At 41.8% G+C, this 5,768-nt stretch overlaps 1 long non-coding RNA gene across 1 annotated transcript; it reads right to left on the reverse strand.

Annotated features, from left to right (window-relative positions):
• Nucleotides 1-309: 309 nt before the first annotated feature.
• On the reverse strand, nucleotides 310-2,694 carry LOC132056938 (uncharacterized). The gene is made up of 4 exons (XR_009415038.1): nucleotides 2,024-2,694; nucleotides 1,235-1,369; nucleotides 748-1,119; nucleotides 310-438 (listed from the first exon to the last, which is right to left on the reverse strand). It is a non-coding gene; the product is annotated as an uncharacterized LOC132056938 (long non-coding RNA).
• Between the last annotated feature and the right edge of the window lie 3,074 nt (nucleotides 2,695-5,768).

Below are 5,768 nucleotides of genomic sequence, written 5' to 3' on the forward strand. Positions count from 1 at the left end.
TGTGCAAAATGATTTTTTTCATTTTATTATTTGTATAAAAAAAAAAATCGACCTCATGAGGTCGAAATCATATTTTCTGTAAAAAAACGACCCCATGTGGTCAAAATCCTAAAGAAAATTTTTAAAAAAAATAATTTGGAAATTTCGATTTCATGTGGTCGATTTTTTTTCCACCAAAAAGTGAGGTCGAAATTATTTGGTCGAAAAATCCCCTTTTTTTAGTAGTGATTCGTACTGCAGCTATGGATGGATATATTTCTCCCAGCCGCGAATCCATCTTGTCCTTCAACTTCCTTCGATCAGATAAATGTGGCTTAATCCATTCAACTAGATTAATCTTGTGGCTTGGGCGGTTTGGGTCTAGTACCCGTAGACCTGTTAGCATTTCCGCTAAAACGACACGGAAACCGAAGACATCGCTCTTTACGTGCAAGTGTCCTGTTGAAAAATGATAATAGAAGTATGAACAAACATTTATTCGGATTTGACTCTATATGTTTAAACCTGTAAGCACAAGATGTGATTCAGGAGAAGTAGAACTTCCAAGTGCAGAAGCCCAACAGACTCCAAGTTCCTGTTGCAAGCTACTCAAGAACAGCATAACCATCCATTCCCCTTATCCATGTTGTCAGAAGTGATTGACTAGCTGAAGGACCTAATTTTGCGTAGCCAAAATCTGATAATTTCACTTGTAACACTGAAACAGAAAGGAATTAAAGAATGTCATGAAACTGTTTTTCTAATAACCTTCTAGCTAATGTTCTCACTGCTATAGGTCCGCTAGTCCGGTTTTGTCACTTTGTGATCAAGAGCTCCAAAACTTTAGGCGAAACAGTGCGTGTAAGCCAGAAAGGTGCCCAGTAAGAAAAGGGTCTGTGTTTAACCAAATAATTAACTGGCATCAGTTTGTGATCTCTATATTACTTGCGTTAAGCCACTATATGACAATAATTTGAGGGAGAAGAAAAGGAAACATACGCCATCAAGTAAAATATTCGAGGCATTGAGGTTTATGTACATGCCTTGCTTCTTTGTTGCATGTAGGAATGCCAAGCCTCGAGCTGCGCCAATCACAATGTCAAGCCTTACATTCCATGGAACTGAAAGAAGCAGAGCGCCCTAAGCAAACCGAAGGGAACGAATATGTTTAGGTGGAGCATGAAGTAGGCACATTCAGCGCTGCTTTAATCTAGAATATCTATATATTATTGAGAACATATAGATCATCTCTTACTTCCAAAAAGATGGTTGTCCAAGCTGCCTTTTTGCATAAACTCATAGACAGAAGTAGTTCTTTATCTTCTTGGCAGTATCCCAAGAGTTTGACCAAGCTAGGATGAGAAAGTCTTCCAAGAAATCTCATCTCAGACTGCATAAACAAATGAAATGAAATTTACAAGAGAACCTTGGAAAAATTTACTAGCAGATACCAACAATGGAATAATTTTCACATTTAAATATTTAGAATAAATTCGAGGTCTACTCAGTAACCAACTAAAGTTGGGTTGCTTAGTAGAAAGGAAAACCTGTGCCCAAAGATGTTGGTAATAATGATTGTAATCAATCTGTTAAAGTTAGTAGAAGACATAAGATCACAAGTTTCAATGAAAGTGGATGGCATACGAATTGAAAAAGCGAGACAATGAAATGCAATGAGATAGATGCTAGTGGCCTGCCTGCATCCAAAATTGATTATTCACTAAGCCTGCCGAATGAACAAGTAGAAAGGTGCTTTAGAAAACATGTACCGCAAACACTGCACAACAAAACCAAGAGTGCAAACAAAGATCCTAGAACATTGACCCAACTAAATATTAGCATAATCATACTGGTCACTGTTCTATTTCTGGAGAATGACAATAAGTGCCAGAGAGTTCAAGGAATTTCTCTTTGCCAAAGAATTGATATGTCGCTCACGCAGACAATAAAGAAGAGAGTAATTGCATCTACATTAAAACAAAGTAAGCTTGGCGCCAATTAACAAAACTTAAAGGAGTTTACATATTTAGGACAGACGAATCACCTGCTACTCTTCAAAGCCTTGGAAGCTTTCACAACTCAATTTCTTAACAGCAATTATAGTGCGACCACTCTTGGAAGAAGCCCACTCATCAAGCCAACCCTTGTAAACTTTCCCAAAACCACCGTCCCCCAGCACCGTATCATTGCTAAATTTTTTGGTGGCGGCCTTGAGTTTGGTAAAAGAAAATATCCTTAAATTGGGGTGCGGTAATATCTGGTGTAACGACCCGCTTGGTCGTTATAGTCCTTTCGACACTTTTTGACCTTTCCCCGAGCTTGTTAGCTCGCTTTTGATCGGAGGGGACTGTTGACATGCTTCTCGAGGTGCTCAGATTTGATTTGGGTGACTTTTTGGGAAAATTTGGCTTTAAGCGAAAAAGAGTTGACTCAAAGTTGACTTTTGGGTAAACGGATCTTTTTCAGAACTCCGTCGATTTCAAGAGGTTCGGATGGTCATTTAAAACTTGTGTGCATATCTGGTTCGGTTCCCAATGCACTCGGGTGCATTTTGGGACTTGGGTTGGGAAGTTGGAAATTGAGGTATCAGGGGTTGACTCGGTCAACGAGACCTCCGTTGGGAATTCCGAGGCCACGAGTGCGTTCGTAGAGTGTTTTGGTGTATGTCTGCATCTCTGGTATGTGAGCAAATGGCCTCAGGAGTTAGTTGGAAATTTGGGTTGAGTTGTGAAAACTTCGAGACTTTTCTGGTGTCTGGTGCCTACTTTGGCGGACTCGGCTGTGACCGCGATCACCCCCTTTGGGCGTCCTGTGCGGTGACGGACATAAGCGGTTAAGGGGACGAGGTGGTGAAGGCTCAAGCGGCTCGATGGTAGCGGAAAGTGTCGCGCGATTAAGTCAATAAATGAAGTGTTAAATGCCCTAAGTACCTCATTTATTACTATTCCGAAATCTGGGCTATTGGGAGCAATTCTAGGATATTCTTGGAGGAAATTCTTGGTGGTAAGTTCTTCTAATCCGTTTACTATTCCATTGTCCTTAATCACCTTAGAATCCATTTATCTTGATAGTTCATTAAGTGATTGAAGGTTAAAATTGGGTTTGATGAGCTATTCCTTCTAGGCTTCTAAATCATGAATAGTTGGTTGGCTTAGCCTCTTTAAGGATTGAATTGATGATTAGAATCCTTTATTTCATAAATTCTTCCTAATTAGTGGCTAATTCATGGAATTAGAAGTTAGGGTTTATACCTAAATTTGGGGTTTTTGCCTAGAATCCGAAATTGAGTGACTTGTTGATTATTCTACCTTGCTATTGATAGGAACTGATCATCTAGAGGTTTAATTTCATATTGGGACCTTTAGATTCCTAATTTCATCCTTCTAGTTCATAAACCCTATTCCATAGGTTGGGGATTTGGATCTTGAATAGAAGTAGGGTTTGTTTGATATTCTTCTTGATTCTAGTTCCATGATTCGAATATACTTAGACTTTCTTGATCTCGAAGCTCAAAGGAAAGGAAAGGCTAAGGTGTGATTGTTGGTGATATTGCTGTTCAGCCTTCAAGGTAGGTTACGGTTTACCCTCTGGTGAGACTTCGCTTAGCGAAGCATATATCTAGATGATATTGTCGAAGAAAGCATGTAAACTTTCGGGTATGAAGTTGGGTTGGATATTGTCTTAGGTTGGGCCCTGTTGTGTGATTGGGGTTAGCCACCCCATTGTGTTGTGACTTGTCTTGTTCTATTGTTATTGGCTTGATGCCACGTGGAAATAGTAGATATTGGGGACTACTAGTATATATTGATCGTGATTTTTTTGTATCTTACCTATTGACTTTTGATACGAGGATAGTGTTCTATTATGGCTTATTGTGTAGCCGTTTCATGATATTGCTAGTATGCCCATGCGTGGTACTTGTGATATTGATATAATTATTGAAATTGAACTCATACATTGCACGCATTCTCATCTTTCATGATACACTGTTGATATATTGATGATACTTGAGGAAACACTATGATGAGCTGGGCTCAGTTGGATAAGAGTGACGTGAGGATCGATATCCGATGGTTGTCTCGAAATTGAGGTTGTGCGTAGCGATTGCCGAGGTTTTTACCGAAATCATGAGGTAGCGGTATTGAAGTTGTTGCCAGAACCGTGAGGTACATGGACTCGCGGGTCTCCCATGGGTTGTGCCACCGAGACGTGGAGATTTCCGTTCGGAGTACATGTGTACACAGCATTGCATTGCATTCTCATTTCATACATTACTACATTGCATTGCACTATGGCTTCTATTGTGATATTCTTGGGATATACGGTTTCGGTCTGAGTATTTGAGACTTGACACAAATGGGTTTAGATGCTAAACGTAGGCGATGACGTGCACTTGGATTCTGGCTCGTGTTTGACTTATACCTTGTTGATTTACCTATTTATCTTACTTTAATGACTTGATATGTGTTAGCTAAACTTAATCGGCCTATGATACCTACCGGTACTTGTTGTTTGACCGTACTGCACACTTGCATTCTTTTATGAATGCGAGTTTCAGTGGGATCTACCTCCGCTTCTCGTGGCTGATTGAGTTTCGAGAGCTGCTGCTTAGAGTCTTTTCGGGTGAGCTCTAGGATGTTCGCCGCCTTGAAGATTCTTCCTTATTTTATATCTTACTTGTTATTCCAAGATATATTCAGACTATTGATGTATTATTGATATTTCCAGACTCGCAGATTTTAGCTAGTTGCTCTTGTATGACTAGACAGATTTCTAGGGTAGTTTTGATGTATTCTGCATATGCTATCTATTATTATGTCAGACTTACGTATTTCTATTTCTTTCGCTTACTTATTTATTATTTTATGTATTTGAGATTGTTGGGATAAGGGTTTGCCTACCGAGGTGGGAAAGGTAGGTGCCCGCACGACTTAGCTAGATTGGATTGTGACAAGTTGGTATCAGAGCCCTAGGTTACCTGATCTATAAGAGCATGTCTAGTAGAGTCTTGTGGATCGGTATGATGAGTTGTGTACTTATCTACGAGAGGCTATAGGACATTTAGGAAATTTCACTTTCTTTCCTTCTTTCATGCTACTTTATTCTAATTGGTATCTAGAACGATCGAATTAGTATCTGACTTTTATCTCTTCTCTCACAGATGGTGAGGAATCGAGCTACTATAGCAAGGGCAGTACCGCAGCCGCAACTGCGGCTGGCACCGGAGGGCGGCGGCCCGCAGGGCGCGATAGAGCTAGAGGCCGCGGGGGCTGCCCGCCCGGGCGGGCTCTTGCGGTAGGGCGACGGCGCGGAGATCTCTGTCTCCGAGCACGAGGGATCGGCGGGGTTCGAGACCGAGCCGCCGAGGATGATGTGGCCCCGGCGCGGACACGGCCAGAGATCGCCCGGAAGCTTGGAGACTAGTTTGGATACTGGCTCGCGTTCTACTCGGAATCTAGATGCCCGGCGGTGCCGGCTGGTGTTACTACTCCGGGTGGAGGTTCACAGACTAGAGTTGAGGCGCAGACCCCTAAGCAGGAACCTACTCGGAGGTAGACAGCACTCTGACTAGGGCTTCACCGAATTGATGTAATGCCGGCCCGGGATGATCTTAGACCCGTGGCGGGCTTTGTTGTGACACGGCGATCGGGACCTAGTTGGGAGGTTTAGGAAATTCGAGCCGCCGAGGTTTTCGGGTACTTCTGGAGAGGACCCGTATGAGTTTATCTTGGATATGCATAAGTTGTTACATAAGATGGGGATCGTAGAGTCCCATGGAGTTGACTATG

The sequence above is a fragment of the Lycium ferocissimum genome, chromosome 5 (genome assembly GCF_029784015.1).
Source record: "Lycium ferocissimum isolate CSIRO_LF1 chromosome 5, AGI_CSIRO_Lferr_CH_V1, whole genome shotgun sequence".
Classification (NCBI taxonomy): Eukaryota; Viridiplantae; Streptophyta; class Magnoliopsida; order Solanales; family Solanaceae; genus Lycium; species Lycium ferocissimum.